We start from the raw sequence: 16585 nt of genomic DNA on the forward strand, positions 1-16585 counted from the left end.
ATTCAAAAAGAAATCTGATGACAAGAGAGAAAGACAACAAAACTGTCTTTAAAAGCCCGAAGATTGAAGGTTAAAATAAACCCTCCTGAATAGTGCCTTAAACCTGTTTTCAAAAGAAGTCTGAAGGCTTATTGCATCAGCATCGTCTGGACATATTCCCAGGCCCCACCTTAGGCCAACTGAATCTGAATCTCCAGGGGTCGGTCTGAGAATTGAACAGCTGCTACAGTCCAGGTGATTCTGATGCACAACCAGTCTTGGGAACTAACTAAAGTAACAGAGTCTTCACAACAGATCCTTCCTTTCCTTCATCTCATTGGCCAAGATCAGCTCCCTTCAAGAAGCTTTCTGTGATTTCTTTTACCTACTAGCAAAATTTCTGTGATTCCCTTTATCCACTAACTCCTTATCTTAATATGGCATTTAACCAGAGTGTGTTATTTTATAGAAGCGTGAAATCGTGTTGATAGAAGAATGGAAAAGAAGCAACACACTATTTTATCGGATCTTTAGATCGGCTTTGTGATAATAGTTCAAGCATTCTCCCAGAAGGAACAACAGACCTTGTAATATTCAAATGCAAATCCGTATATAACCCACATCCCTAGCACGAAATATCCAAGGACACAGTTTTCTGGAGGGGTATAAAAGCACATTTGGATAGAGTCATGACTAAAGATGTTCTTACTCATAGGTTTGACATAACAAAACTCTTGACCCAATGTTTTAGAAAGTTTAATTAACAGTAAGATCCTAGGCTTAGAACAAAGACCTGGGTTCAATTCCCAGCTGCACCACTGATGTGTTTTTAGAAAAGTTGCTTGACCTTTTTACATGTAGATTTCCTTATCAGTAAGTGAAGATACAATATCTCACATGGAATAAGAATCATCATCATCATCATCATCATCATCGGGTGCTATGCTAAATGGAGAGGAATGGAAAAACAGAATAAATTCTTTCTCATCAATTAAAAAAAATTGACGATCATGCAACTACCACAGTTTTCAGTCATAGTTGGGACTAGCATGAGTATTACACGTCCAGAAAGAAAAGAAACTGATGGCTCTAATAAAATATTTTTTCAGAATCAAAGGAAAAAGAAAAACAATAAAACTTGGATGTCTTTGTTTCAAAAATAAACATATCATAATATTTTGAACTATTTGTCTATCTCCAGTTGAAGAAGGTATATTTTGGCTGTGGCAGATTATATTTTCCAGCAGTGGCTGCAGTAATATTTCCCATTCCATCTTCTTTTTTAAAGAACCCTGCCACATTTCCATCAAGAGATGAGTTTATGTCCCATGCTCTTAGACCTGGAAGGACTTCTGTGACCAGCTCAGTGAATACAGTGCAGCAGGTGGGGCACTATGAGACTTCCGAGACTAGGTTGTAAAAAGCAGTACAGCTTCCACCTAGCTCTGTTGTCCCTCAGGATTCTTGCCGTGAGAATACACGTATCTTGCTATGAGGAAGCCCAGGCCACGTGGGCTTCTACAGAGAAAAACTGAGGGTTCCCAGCCCTCAGGCCCGCTGGAGCCTCAAACTGAAAGCCAGATCCAGCCACTTAAGTGAGCCATCGTGGAAACAGGTCTGCTATCCCTCAGTCAGGCCATGCCCAGCGGATGCTGTGTGGAGCAGACACAAGCCAGCCCTGCCCAGCCCTCAACTAGTTGCAAGTTTTTGAGCTAAACAGATGAGTGGCTTTGTCTCAAACCTCTAAGTTTTAGAGTAGTTTGCTATGTAGCAATAGATTACTAGAACGTTGCCTAATTCAATAGAACGTGTTCTATCGGTACTGCATGGCACCATTTCTTAAATTACCCTGTGGGTTGTTGGGATGGAGTATTTGGGCATCTAATTCAAGTGAAGAATGTTGTTCAAAGCAGTGCTAGGATTCCTGCTTGGAATTTACATAATGGGTATACTTGCCTAAGTTTGAAAATAAATGTATGTAGAAGGATGTTCATTGCAGTGCTGTTTTTAGTAGCAAAAAAAAAAAAAAAAAAAAAGGAAACAATGTAAATTATCATTAACAGGTAAAATAAATAATGGTACATCTCTATATGGGATGATATACAGGCACTAAAAAGAAGATAAAGATTTAAATGTACTGACTTAATTTTAATTGAAAAAATGAAAATGCAAAACTGTATGTAAGATGATTCCATTTGCATTAAAATATATAATAGGTACTTGATTTACCTAGTTGTATAAAAAGAGCGATGTCTGCAAGAACACCCAAAACACTGTTAACAATGGCACCTCTGGGATATGGGATTGTGGAACTGAATTGGGAAATAGGAACTTACATTTCCTTTTCCACAATCTTGGTTCTTTTAAATTTCTTACTTCAAGTTTGGGTTTTATAATAAAAGATACTTTCAAATGCATCTAAAGAATACAGATTAGTTATAAAGTGTGAGAATTATTTTTCCACTTTTCTTTAAAAAGTATTTCTTATCTGAGGGGCATGTGTAGGTATTTGAAGTGCATTTGTCCTTCCTGGGTGGTCGTATTGGTGCACGACATCTGTCACACATGAAGCCACCAACTCAAATGCGTTGAGGACAGGCAGCCATAGCTTTCATCTGGAAAAGTAAAAATCTTTAAGAAAAAGTAAGCAATTTGACCAAGGTCAATTCCACCATAAGAATTGGAAGAACCATAAATACAAGAAGAAAACAGCGTTTGCCTTTAACTTTCCCACAATAATGCTACGTGTTCCCACAGTCAGCGTGATTACTTACCTTATTTTTCAACTTTCCTCAGTAATAAAATACATCAGTATAGAAACTGGGAGAGCTACCCATGTTAATAGAGGGGACAGTGTTAGTTATGACCCCACAGTCATTTACTTTACTCGACATTACAGGATCCCATACTAGTTCACTGGTGTATTGCTCAGGCTAAGGGGAAAATTACTCTGATTTTCTAAATGCACATCAGCTAGGGGTTAGTTTAGGTGGCCAGGGTACAAGTGGGGGCGGGAGGTGGGAGGAAGGCAGCAACAGAGAATGAAATTTGCCTCCTGTTGTCTATGACTCAGATGGAAATACCGTAGATAATTAGGAATTAAATATCAAACCAAGCATCTCAGCACAGATTTGATGTTTTTGTTATTACAGTGTGCTTCATGGTCGGAAAGTTTTGATTTGAAAATGTGATTAAAATGACTGAAGAAAATTTCATGATAAATAAAAAATAAAACAGAAAGCATACTAAAAATTATCTCAAACAATACCAACAAAATATACAGAAAGAAGTCACCGTCCTCGCCGAGCCTGGATTGAATCCTAAGATACTGAACTTTCAGTGCATCCAAGCCCCCTACTCTGACCTCTGACTCCCAGAGCATGTGGTCATTTGGTCGAGAAATCCAAGTTGAAGTCCTGTGGCCACATCTTTTGCCTGACATCAGGGACAGAGGTGAAGGATGCCATCCCTGCCCTCTGAGAGCTCGGGCTATGTCATTAGTGTGGTTCATATCATACCATGTTATGGCTCATTGTGAACATATCTTGAGGAAGAACTCAGGTCTTATTTGTTCACTGTGTCTAGCACAGGAATCAATTTTAATTGCAGAAAAGAGTTTAAAAGGTATTTTTCTACCCAAAATATGGGAAGGGGAATAAAGAGAAAAATGAGATTAGATGGAAAAAGAATCAGAGTTGTTGGACTGAACGAGGCACTAAAATTTCCTGATTGCCCATCATTCCGGGGAACCTGTACGTGTCCCCTTATTTAGTCCTCACCCCATCACCCCAATCCTGTGAAGCAGGAAAGAAACTAAGCCTTACAGAGGTTAATGCCTTGCTCTGTTCCCACCCATCCGCCCCACTGCAGCCTGTAGACCCTGTCTGGTCACTCACTGGCTTACCAGCCTTCCATGGTTCTCCATTGTCCTTGGAATAATGTCCAAATCCCTCAACTGACCTTTAAGGATGTATGGGACCTGGTGCATTCCCATGTCTCCAGTCTCATTTCTTGCCATTCTTTCTCCTGCTCTCTTCTCTTTTGGTGTAACGCATTTCCTTCAGTTCCTTGAGGACACACCATGCCCTTTTTCATCCTGGCCTTCCCACAGGCTCTTCTTAAATTTGGAATGCATTTCTTTTCTTGCTTTTCAATAAATATTGAATGAAGGAATGAATGAATGAAGAGATATTGGGGAGAGTCAGAGTAGAACTCTGTTCAGTGGAAAGATTAGCAGTAAAGGGATTAGGGAATTAATCACAAAACTGTGAAAATGGATGAGTTCTTTGAAGTTTAAGCTGATCACAAGACATAGCACATCTAGCACCCAGATCTTCGTTTTCTCTCTTCACTAGTTCCTGCTCTTCCTTCAAAGCCTCAGCATTAGTGCCAGTTACCCTTGGAAGTTTTTCTGACACCCAAATGGTTAGCTCCACTAGCTGTGTGCCCTATAGCTCTATGCACTTCCCATCTATAATGCTCATCACAACTGAATGAAGCTGCTTGAGGGCAGGCCCTGACTTTCTTGTTGGAAGAAACAAACTGTGCCATCCTCAGCACATAGCATTGTAAACACCACATAGTGGTTTCTCTCTTTCTATTTCTATGTAACATTCTCCAATCAAATGAAGCAGGAATCCTTAGAGAAAGAGCTGATTCTAGGACTGGGGCAGGGAAAATTCAAGATGAGTCTGGAGCATCTTGTAGTGCTAGAAAGTAAGGAAGTGCTCAAATGTCTGAAGTGTGGGGCGGATGTAGTGATTCATCTAACAGACCGAATATGGAAATGGAACTGGAGTAACTTTAGTAACAGGAGAAAGCTGGCAGACCCTACCTTAACCAAGTGATCAAAGTTAACCTCACCGGCAATACATATTGACATCATGGACTCCCTGATATGACGCAATGAGAAAGGCACTTCTCTTCTGGGATATTCTTCCACAAGATCTATAACCTTTTTCTAATCACAAGAAAACATCAGGTAACTTAAATCAGGGAGCAGTGTAAGAAATACCTGACCAGTGTACACAAAATTGTCAAGGTCATGGAAAACAAGGAGTGACTGAGAAGCTGCTAAAGAATCAGAGGAGACTAAGGAGATATGACAACTAAGTGCAACATGGTATCCTGGAGCAGAAAAAGGATATTAGTGGGAAAACTGGTGACATCTGAATAAAGTCTATAGTATAGTTAATTTTACTGTGCCAATGTTAATTTCTTGGTTTTGATAAACGGTCTGTGGTTATGTAAGATGTCAACAACTTAAGAAGCTGGGTGACAGTATACGGGAACTCTGCACCTCATCTGAAAATCTAAATTTATTTCAAAATAAAAAGTTGGAAACAAAACATTCCACCTGAGGCTTGGCAGGAGGAGTATAGTGGAGGGAACAGGGAGGCTTGCTTGATGTAAGGTCCATGAAATGTTGGCCCTCTAGCAGTGCATATAATGTTACCCTTAGCTGAATGGGGTTTTCAATATTATGGAAGGATTTACATCCTTAAACTCCTTTGACCCTCTCCATTGAAAGGAAGGATAGGCAAGGAAAGTGCTTACCTTCAACGAGAACTAGAATGAGCTTCTCCCAAGACATTAGGACAAAATGAATGTCTTACTTATAATGTTTGAGGTTTGGCATTCGTAGAGACCAAAGTGTCTTCTCTGAAAGAAACTGATTGGAAAGAAGACTGGGACGTCATTAATTAACACACTAAGGAAAGTATAAAACAGAGGTGGCAACCAAGTCTATAGAAAAGATAGCCAGAACTATGAATTAGCATGTTTGCAGCAGGGTCCAGGGGGGATGTAGGCCCATGCTGTGTCTCATAAATCCAGATAATAGGATCTTCTCTTGGGTAAAGATCAATGACTCAGGCCATTATAGCTCCCTTTTCTGATTCTGTGCTCTCTAAACAAGTAATTAAGGCACACAGAAAGGAAAGTAATTACCTATGTACTGAGCACTGTGCTAGATAATTTAAATGCTTTATTTTTTTTAATTCTCTCATAACACAGTGAAGTAGGCATTATTGCCCTCAGGTTGCATGTAGGAAGCAGAGACAGAGAGAGAGATTAAGCTACACACTTGGTTACAAAGTAAATAGCAGAGCTGGGATTCAACCGAGGTGTGTCTGATGCTCTGACCCAAATTCTTTCCAGACCAGGATGGTAGGTACAGAAAAGATTCTCCTCTTTAACCATCCTAACTGATGGGGACTCCTGGCAAAAACTGGCCCACTGCACTCTAGGATTGTCTCATAGAACACTCATTGTTTAAAGGCAGAAACCCCACTTGCCTTTTGAAAGCAACAGTCTCCGCAGTGAATGGACGAGAAGGTGACTCCCCGGCATCCATTTCTTCTTCTCTTGGTGATTACCCCAACTTTCATTGGGTATTAATGCCAACCCTACCCAGCCCAAGCACTTCATTTGAGGCTGGCTCCACCCCTGGCCCTTGGCAGGACATCCGATTCAGACTAGTGTGGCCCTATTCTCGGCCCCAGATTTTGGTGAAAGGATGGGCATGCAAGCAAATTTGGGTCTAGAAGCATGAAGATTCGTTTGCTGGGAGCCTCTGAGAAATATGGCTCTTTGCTCTTCTGAAGGATTTTCAAGATGTTCTTTCCTCTCTTCTGGGATAGGAGTGAGGAAGCATGTAGCACAGCGGGAGGGATGAGGAAGCAGGTTTCAACTAATCACTTTGTCCCATGAAGAGGAGTCAGCCTTTGAGGAATGTGACATGTGGATCAGACAGGTCAAAATAAACGAAGTCTTTGGTGTTCCCACCTTACTCAGGAGCTAATAAATCCCTTTTGCTATATAAACCAGTTTGAGTTGGATTTTCTCTATTTACAACTGAAATCATCTTCACTGACAACTTTCAAACTAACTTTTATGAATATTAGCCAGTGAGTAAGGCAATCATATGACTTGTTGTCCAAATCAGAACTGTATTGAAAGGGCAAGGAGGAGCTGTTAATCATCACATGGTGGCAACAGGTGTCAACTGGGACCATCCTGGACAAACTGCAACATGAGGTCACTCTTACCATGGAGGCATATGCTGGTTGCAGTTCTGTCAGTGGATAAGCTGTGAGCCTTTGGGTGATCAATCTCAGATTCCTGAGTATCAGTTTTCCCATATGTGAAATGAAATATAATGTTCTGGGAGTTTAGATAGTTTCACCCTGGTCTGTAATATTCTGAGCTCCCTCTGCAGGGAGAGTCCAAACGCTGACATGTTCCTTAGAGCAGAGATCATCATCATCATCATCATCATCATCATCACTTTATTAGTCAGCTATTGATGCAACAGTGCTGCATAACAACCAACCACAGATTTCACAGTGGCTTACAACAATATTCATCCTTCTTGCTGATGACTCTGCAGGTAAATTCTGACTCAAGTGATCCCAGCTGGGCTTGCTTAGCCAGGCTGAACTCCAGACTTTGGCTTGGGTTGGAAATTCTCTGTGTCCATTCCTGTACCCAGGCTGAAGGAGAAATGACCACTTGGGACATGCTCATCTCACGGCACAGGGTGGACACTCCAGGAGGACAGAAAAAAACATTCAAGTACGTTTAAAGTCTTTGGTCTGACATGACATATACTATATATCCACTCACATTCCATTGGCCAAAGGAAGTCATAGGGTCAAGTTCAGTGTTAGTGAGACTGAGCTTTGCAGTCCACTTCAAGACGGAGGCACTGACAAATCACATGGCAAAGGGCTTAGATATGTAAATCTATTAGAGGGTAGATGTGAAGAATTAGTAACAACAATCCAGTCTAACGTCCACCATGCGTTTGGCACGCCCTAGCTGCCACGCTGTTGAAATGCATTATCTCATTAAACCTCACAACACTTCTATGGAACAGATATTATGAATATTTTTGGGTGAATGAGTGTTTGCCTGTTGGATGCCTGTTGGGCTATGCCCCGTGGTTACCATGTAAAACAGTTCTGATAGTCAGTTGGCTGGAGAGCAGGCAAGGTAGCTGGAGGGCTCTGTTAAGCATGAAGAGGGATTTGGAGTTATTTCCTAAGCTCATATAGGTAAGATGCAGATCTGATCCCAGGGCTGCCAATAACAAGAGCTTTCATTTAGGTTGGGAGAGAACTTGCAGTGTGGCTGTTCGATGGTCATATAGCTAGTAGAGGGCAGACACAGTACTTGGACCCAAGCTGTATGCTCTGAATTCAGGTGTATATGACATTGTAGTATATACACCAAAAGGACAGTGTCATTGCCTTTCAAAGTCAAATGCTAGAATAGTCACAACTATAACTGAGGGAACAGTATTCTAAATAAACAGGATCTATATTTCCTGACAGATGATCTCAGTGTCCCAGGGAGACACTAGAAAAACAGAGAGAAATGAACCCAAATTCTAGGGGTTTTGGCTATTGGGACTCTCTGTTCTTTGTCCAGACACCAGAGTGGGCACCTTCCCTTGTGGATTTGTTACCCATGTGGGCCCAGGGAGGGTTAGAGTGTGGACAGCACCCCAGCAGTACCCGGCCATCCATCCTCCCATCCGACAGTACAAGGACAGTCACCTTCTTCCTGGAGTCATTTCACTGCTCAGGCCTGAAGGTTCCTGCGGCGATGGCTCAAAACCACAACAATTTGTTGGCTCATGATTCTGTGGGTCACGACTTTGGGCAGGGCTCAGCTAGGATGGCTCACTCTCTTCCGTGTGGTGTTGGCTGGGCTCACTTATGCATTTAGAATCACTTGGCAAGTCAGCTCAGGCCTGGCTGGTCCTGGTTGGTGTTGGTCACAGGTCCGCCAGTTGTCTGGGCTGCCTCAGTTCCGTTCTGTGTGTCCTCTACAGCAAGCCAGCTTGGACTTGTTCTGACGTGCATAGCATTCTGTGAGGGTGAGACAGAGGCTGTAAGGTCTCGACATCTAAAGTTGAGACCTGGGTGACACAATTGCTGTCATATTATATTGGTCAGAGCAAGTCCTTACCTCTTGATGGGAAGATCTTTAAGAACTTGTGATGATTTAAAAATTTATCACACCCACCTTTACAGCTAGGGGAAGGGAGCCTAATTTGCACAAATCACACAGCTCCTAGACAGAATGGACATTGGGGGAAAACTGGCTAGAGGCTGGAGAGGAGGCCAAAAGGTAGATTGAGCTTAGGTTGTGAGGGGCTATGTATGCCTTGCTAGGTGGACTTTTATCTTTTAGTCTTGTGGTTCTCACTCTGTTTTCTGTGACAATATAATTAATGATTCTGATGCATTCCCATTAGTAAACATGATTAAAAGTGAGTCACCATGGCTGTTTTTCTCAACCTGAAGATTGAGCATGAGTAATATTTCCTAGGGGGGCTGTATGCTCCTTTCTCTTGGGGAGCCTGCCTTGGTTATGACTCATAATTCCAGGCAGTGGGCAGCCACTGCTATCTTGTTCCTAAATGCAAGGGAGATGTCTGCTCTGAGATTCAGTCTTAAGGTGCTCCTGCAACAGCTCTCAGTTACACTCTCACACAGCCTCCTTCGTTCCCCTCTGTATGTGCATACGCTGCTTGTTTGGGATTTTCCTGTTTCCAGTAGCACACTATGCCAGAAGCAAATTTCTTCCTGCTGCCCAGGTCTTTGTGGGCCCAGTCCACTCCTGGATGCTCACATACCATTCTCATTGCCATGGCTTTTTCTTGCTTCTGGCCTTGACCAGGACAACCCCAGTCCATCCAATGTGTTTGTATATCAACCAGGGGGACGGCCATGGTTCAGTTCTCTTTCCTCCCAGAAGTCTCCTCCAAGCATACTGCAAATGATATGGTCTCCAATGACCACAAGAACGTCTTGAAAAGGGGAGGGTGATATCTTTGAGGCATGTGAGCTGAAGCTACAGCGAGTGTCCTGCCATATACACATATTTATCTCTGCTGCTGGGCTGGACACAACTTGTAGAAGAAACATGGGATTTACCTTGTTTAGGTGAAAATAATTATCTATTAAAAAAGTGGATTAATAATGGATAAATAAACAAGGTGACTGTGCAGCATCCCTCTAGATGGAAAGGTTTAGGGACAAGGAAAATGTTCCCTGGTGGATGACTCCTCTCTTCTCAGAGTCCTGGTTCCCAGCAGGTACCAGTGCCAGCTGATATCAGGCATCTTAATCTCTGGATCCTCCCTTACACTGTTGGAGGACACCTGAACAAAAGTCTGGAACAGTGAGAACTTCTCTCTTAAACTGAGTTGGAATAAGGCTCTGAGGAATCCTTTAGGGGATAGGGCAGAACAGGGATGATAATTTTAGGGGAACGGAGGTGGGGGAAAGGGAAGAGGAAAAGAGATGTAGGATGTGAGCAGGGAAGAGGGAACCCACCTATCTCCTCCCCTGGGGCCCTTCCTAATTGAAAATTCCTCGCCAGCTCTGCAAACTTATTTTTGCAGGGCTCTTGGCTGCACCTACCCTAGACCAGGAGTGGCTAGTTTATAATAAGGACTTGAGGCCTTAAGTGTTTCTGTGTTAATTCAGTAGCTGCTGCAACAACTGGTCTATTTGAACAGCTCATTTCTGCTCCTGCATCCCATTAGAGGCAGCCTGTACTCACCTCCATTTGGCTAAGGAACCTGAGCTCTTGGAGGAAATGTAGGTTATTTACAGTAAATTGCTCAATTAGAACAAGGAGCAAGGGGGGTTTCTGCCGTTGTCTGACATAGCAATCTCAGGGCAGAGAGAGATGGCTGGGATTGTTTAATCTGCAGAATCCATTTGACCGTCACTGGGGGGACAGTAAATATGGTGGAAAGCAGTTAAGGGGAATGGCCTGTAGTTTCAGCAGGAACCCCAGGATAGGGAGGAGGCACCTGAGGGGTAGGTGATGGAGGACAAGGAAGGAAGGCCGGGGCAAGGCAGTCTCCGTCCCTCAGAGTCTTCTAATACATTGGTTCTCAACCTAGGATGCTCATTGGAATCTCGTAGGACATCAAAAAATGCTGATACCTAGGTTCCACTTTCTTCTCCACCTTCTGATTAAATTGGTTTGGCTTGTGTCCTTAGGAAGATCCCCAGGTGAGGATGCTCAAAAGGAATGAGAGTCTTTATTATTTTATAGTGGAGAGTTGGAAGTGCCCCTACAGAACACAGCTTTTCGGGTGAAGCAAAAGGGAAAAGTTACCTACCTGGATTATTGACAAAGAAGGGCCATACTTTTATCTCTTGAGTTCCCAGGCCAATTAATATTCCTATTTACTACTCTTATTTCCCTTACTAGTCATGCGGCCTTGGTCAAATCTCATTTCCTCAACTTTAAAATGGGCATTGTCGCCCAATCTACTTATTTCTTATTATTGCCCTGAGGATCAGGGTTCATGAAGATGCTGTTCAAACAGTCTAGTGGGGAGAGAAGAAAGAGTAGAGATGTGGCTTAAGGTGTGGAACTTTGGAGGAGATTGCCTAAGTGATGGAGGAGGGGTGATAAAAATGGACGAAAAATAGATTTTCAAAGCCTTCTACGCTCTACCCTCTTCCCCAAGGGGCTACATTACAATCTAGTCAGAATATCCCATCAGCAGCTGCAGAGGCCAGTTCTGAATACATTTAGTAGCAGAGAGGTTTGGGATCAGGAATCCCATGGGGATCAGGGGTCAGCCATGGCGAGGGCTCCTCAGGCCAGGTGGGACTGATGAGAAAGGGAAGGGAAGAGAAGTAAAGGAAAAAAAAAATGGATTCTGGGCAAGCTTTTTCTAGGCTGAGACTAGCAATTAGGCTGAGACTGGTTCCCAAGGCAGTCATGAGAGTGAGCCTCCACAAGAGCCCAGTGGCCCCAGCTACGAAGGTCAGAAGTTAGAGCTTATGGAGGCTCATGGTACATCCTTTGCACATCAGCCAGGGCAACAGATTCTGCTCCAACCTGCAGAGCAGCACCTGTCTCAGCAGAAGCATAGCAAGAAGGTCTCTCAACCTGGTCCAGGATGGCCAGACTCCCCTGTAATGAAGCTCCTACCCTCTGGTCCCTCATTCTCTCCAGGACAGTGCTTGACAGCAGAGGGACTTCGTTGTCTTGAAGGTCCTATCAAGCCAGCTTTAGGAGGAGCTCGTAAACCACTGGATACTTCCTGAAATGGCTACTGAGGAATTAATAGTATCTTGGCTTCCTAGGTTGGATGGCGTGGAGGAAGGGCTGCCTTGCAGACTTAACTGGGGCTATGTGCAAGGCTGCTATCTTTGCTGCCAGTGCCTAAGGCCTTCATACTACGTTCACAGCCTTGACAGCACTAGCATCTTCTCTCTTCTGCATTCCATCCCCTCCAGAAATTGCAGCATCCCTTAGTGGGGCAGGTACTAGAACTGAAAACCATGTGATTTTAGACAGGAAAGTTGTAGCAAGCCAGAAGCCTCAGGACAGAGGAGAGTCCAGCTGAATCCAGCTAAGGAGGCAAGCTTTGGGTGTCTGTCTACCTATCCAAGTACAGGCTGAGCTCAGGAAAATGTCCTTCTGTGTCTTATCATTTGCCACTAACAGACTATGTGACCCTATGCAGGTCAATGTCAGTCTCTGGATCTCCATCTTCTCACTTGTGAAATGGGGCATTGGAACTAGACCAGCTCAAGAGTTCTTGCCACCCTAATGCTCTGAGAGCACCTGTCTCTCCTGCCAGCCCAGTCTGTGCCCTGCCTATGACTCCCCTGTGTCCCCAGACATTCCTGTTCCTTCCTTCACCTGCTTCACACTCTTGAGCCTGGTTTCTCTTTGCTTCTTTTCTCACTGGGACACAGATGTGGCTCAGTCTCTCTCTTTTTTTTCCGCGTTAACTATCTGGTCTTAGCTATTAGCCAAAGCGTTCAGTATGATTTGCATAGCTCTTTATAATTTGTAGAGCTCCTTCACAGAGATTGTCTCATTAATTCTACAAAAAAACTTGGCCTGCAGGAACCCCAACGAGCTTCAGTCCCAAGGGGGCTTACCTGGGTCACTGAACCCAAGGGCTATCTTTTCTGGTGTAAGGCTTCCTCCTTATTATCCTGACATGTCTGTTTGAGCCGAACTAATTTCAAATGAAAAGGTTTCCACAGAGATATTTTAAAATGGCAACACGTTTTTCCTCATTGGAATTTATTAAATCTCTTCCTCTAATATTGAAGCTATAAACCAATTTATGTCTTGTTGGTTTGGGGCTTTACAAACAAAAGTCAGACCACATTGACGCGACCCTCCCTCAGTCACTCACAGGGGAAATGTCCAGGTGACCCAGCTTGAGGCCTGTGGTGCCTGGATTCGTTCTTCTCCAGGGGTCTCTGAGTGGCACTGGCCACAGGCCCACTCCTCTTCCCCATCTCTGCAGCCAGGAGCTCTCAGGGAGACTGTAGTGAATGAGAAACAACGTTCCTACAATTTATTAATCAAGGATGAAAAAGGTCCTTTAGAGAACAAGTCCCCAGAGTGTCAGCAGCTGGCCCAAGGCACTGCTTCTTGGAGCTAGAGAGGAGCAGTTGGCTTCTTGACAAGGCTCTGACATGATCTCGAGAAGGAAAATGTAAAGGGGGATTTTCCTGGGAGCAGGTGTAACGCAAGGACATGTTTTCCTCAGGTCACTGAGGGAAAGTGTGATGGACAGGTACCCAAGGAAATACGATTTAGAAGATATCAGGCAGACCAATTGCTCCCCAATATCTCTCACCCTTCCCTGATGTGACCCACCATTAGGGCTCTGTTCCTTTGCGTTTCTTGTTGGAGAGCTCAACTATGCCAGCCACAATCCTAGTGCTGGAAATACAGAGTGAAATAAGACATAGCTCCTGACCTCATGGAACTTCTGTCTGGTTTTAGAATTCAATAGCACTGATTGGCTGTGGGGTTAAATGACAAAAAGTGTAGAAGTGCCCCAGGATTCTGCCTCGGGAACTGGGTAGATGCTCTGGAATACTCACCCCAGTTGTTTTCACACTTGTTACAAGGATGTGCCCCAACTTCTTTTAGAAGCCAACCCCTCTAGGCTCTGGGTGCATCCTCTCTCACTCTCTTGACTTTTTCTCTTGCATCCATTTCCCCCTTTACACTGAATCATTCCCATCAGCACACAAACATGCCCAGTACCCACTCTCTTCAAACCCTTGTTGACTTCTCCCCTTACTCCTGCTGCTTTGTTGTTCATGGTCACTTTTTCCACTTCCTCACCTTCCATTCTCTCTTCAGTCCACTCCAATCAGGCCAGTGAGACAGCCCTTGCAAAGGTCACTAATGGTCTCCTTGTTGCCAAATCTGGGGGTTATACTTCTGGTCTCATCTTAGTTGATAGCTCTAGTATTTTTGACATAGCTGAGTGTTCCCTCTTTATTCAAACTTCTTATCTTGCCTTTTATGACTCCATTTTCACCTCATTTTCCTCCCACCTCACTGGCTACTTTTTCTTAATTTTCTCTCCTGGCTCCTCTTTTTTTTCTAGACCTTGAAATTTTAAAGAGCCCCAGAGCTCCACCCCAGGCCATCTGTTCCTTTCTGCCCTCTTTCTCTGGGTGAGCCTCTCTGCTGCCAGGGCTGTAAATATGCTGATTTCATTTAAATTCAGTTACCTATTCAGCTCCAGACTTGTATATTAAATTGCTTATTTCATATCTCCTCTAAACACTTGGCATGGCAAAACCAGAAATCTTGCTTTCTACTCCTGTGGGTAAGTAGTTAAGAAAACTCTTTTCCTTTCTGCATAAGAACCTGGAATCTTTTCCTTTCTGCATAAGAAGCTGACCTTCAAAGTCTAGTTCTATTCTAATAACCTGAAGAGGGGAAGAATGTCAACTATGTTACTAGGCAGCATTGCTTGTAGTAAAAATGACTCCTGTTTGGAAATCTAAGCCTAGAGTGGGAGAAAGTATAAAGAAACCATAACTACCTGGTGGGAAAGCGTGCTTTGGGGCTTCCCTGAGTGTGGCGATTCTTGTAATTGCCATCAGTGTTCCTGGGAAACTGGAAGCAAGTCCTTGGAGTTGTGACACAGATATTGGCTCCTTTAGGCAAAGAAGCTATTAAGCCAGGGAAGCCCCTGAGCCTGACTGCTGTAGATCTGGAACCCTTGCATCTGGGCTGTCACTTGGCAAATGGTGGATCCTGGACAACTGGACTGCTTCAAGGACCCTAGCAGAAGAGGAACTCATGACATGCCCTGCTGAACAACTGGGATTTTTCTTTTGTATCCTTCTAAGAAGACCTGTGCCAAGTATGTCTAATGGCAGTCATGTGATTTTAGTAGAGCCTAAGAAGACCCCTCATCAAAAACATTTCTAACCCAGTATTGTACATTTCAGTAAGTGGCACAAGCATTCACTTAGCAAAACATCGAGGAGTCTTCTAGGATCCCTCTTTTTTCTTTAGCCCCAATCCTTGCAATTCAACAGCAAGCTCTACTGATAGCTCTACTTCTAAAATATATCTCATATTTATCTATTTTTCTCATCTCCATTGCTATTGCCTTAACCTAAGCCATCAATGTCTCTCACAAGGATTATAGCAATAGCCTGCTTCCATTCTTGGACCCGTTAATCCATTCTCCACTCTTCAAACAGTGATCCTTTAAAAACATCAATTACATTATGTCCCTCTCCCACTGAAGCCCCCGCTCCCCTGGCTGCCACCCCATGGCCTCCCATTGTACTTAGAATAAACTGCAAACTCTGCTCAGAGCTACAGACCCATGTGTTGGGACTCCTGCCTACCTCTTCAGGCTCAATTCCTGCCATTCCCCAACGTATTCACCATGCTCCAGACATACTGGCTTGCTCTCCATTCTGGAACACACTGAGTACATCCTTTCCTTTGCAATTTGTATCTTCTCACCTGGATTGAGTGAGCATGACATCTTCCTGTGTACCCTCAACGTTTCTTGTAGTTCTAGTTATCAGAACTAACTTGAAGAGCAGTGGGCTAAGCAGTGACTAGTCAGTATGGAATTAGAAACAAGTACAGAATTGTGACTTAAAAAGGAAGGAGAATTATAGAACAGACGATGAGAGAGAAGTATGGAGTCAAAAACTCAATTTTTGCCGTGGAGGAAAGACTTGAGCATTTTTACGTCTTTGGTGGAGGAGCCAGAAAGGGAAATACGTAATGTGAAAGAAAGTGGAGTAACTAAAGAAGTAAATGCCTTGAGCATCTTTTAAATGGAAAATTCCTTTAAAGAGATAAAATATGTGGTTCTTAAGGATTCTGGTCCCCACTTGTCTTCCTTTTTGTCCTTTCACTTTATGAGCTTCTGTACCGTATTGCAGATATCTCCTTATCCATCTGTGTGTAAACTGAGCTCAGTGAACAGAGGGTACAGGTCTTAATCATTATTGTATCCCAGTGCTGAATGCTAAATAAAGACTCTGATATTAATGAATACATTTATCTCTTGACTTTCTTTCTAAGTGACGTGGGTGCCCTGGAGCAGCACAAATTCATTTAATAAATGAGTCAGAAGGAGCTATGAAAAGTAAAGGAGGGGGAGCGATGCAGGTAGAGGGATGTGTTGACGCGGATGAGAAACTTCACCAACTTCATGTTTTGAAGGGAAGGAGTAGGAGCTAACACAGTCTATTGTTCTCTCCTCCCTCATAGTCCTTGTCTACATACTGGTATATTTTACATAGTCGTAATCAAAGCA

General features: G+C 43.4%; 1 long non-coding RNA gene across 1 annotated transcript in view; it reads left to right on the top strand.

Annotated features, from left to right (window-relative positions):
• Window positions 1-7387: 7387 nt before the first annotated feature.
• Window positions 7388-16585, top strand: part of LOC139083983 (uncharacterized) — a 36883-nt gene continuing 27685 nt past the window's right edge. The window contains exon 1 of the long non-coding RNA XR_011541214.1: window positions 7388-7554. This is a non-coding gene — a long non-coding RNA (uncharacterized lncRNA). The remainder of the gene's footprint in view (window positions 7555-16585) is intronic.

Source organism: Equus przewalskii, chromosome 6, assembly GCF_037783145.1.
Source record: "Equus przewalskii isolate Varuska chromosome 6, EquPr2, whole genome shotgun sequence".
NCBI lineage: Eukaryota > Metazoa > Chordata > Mammalia > Perissodactyla > Equidae > Equus > Equus przewalskii.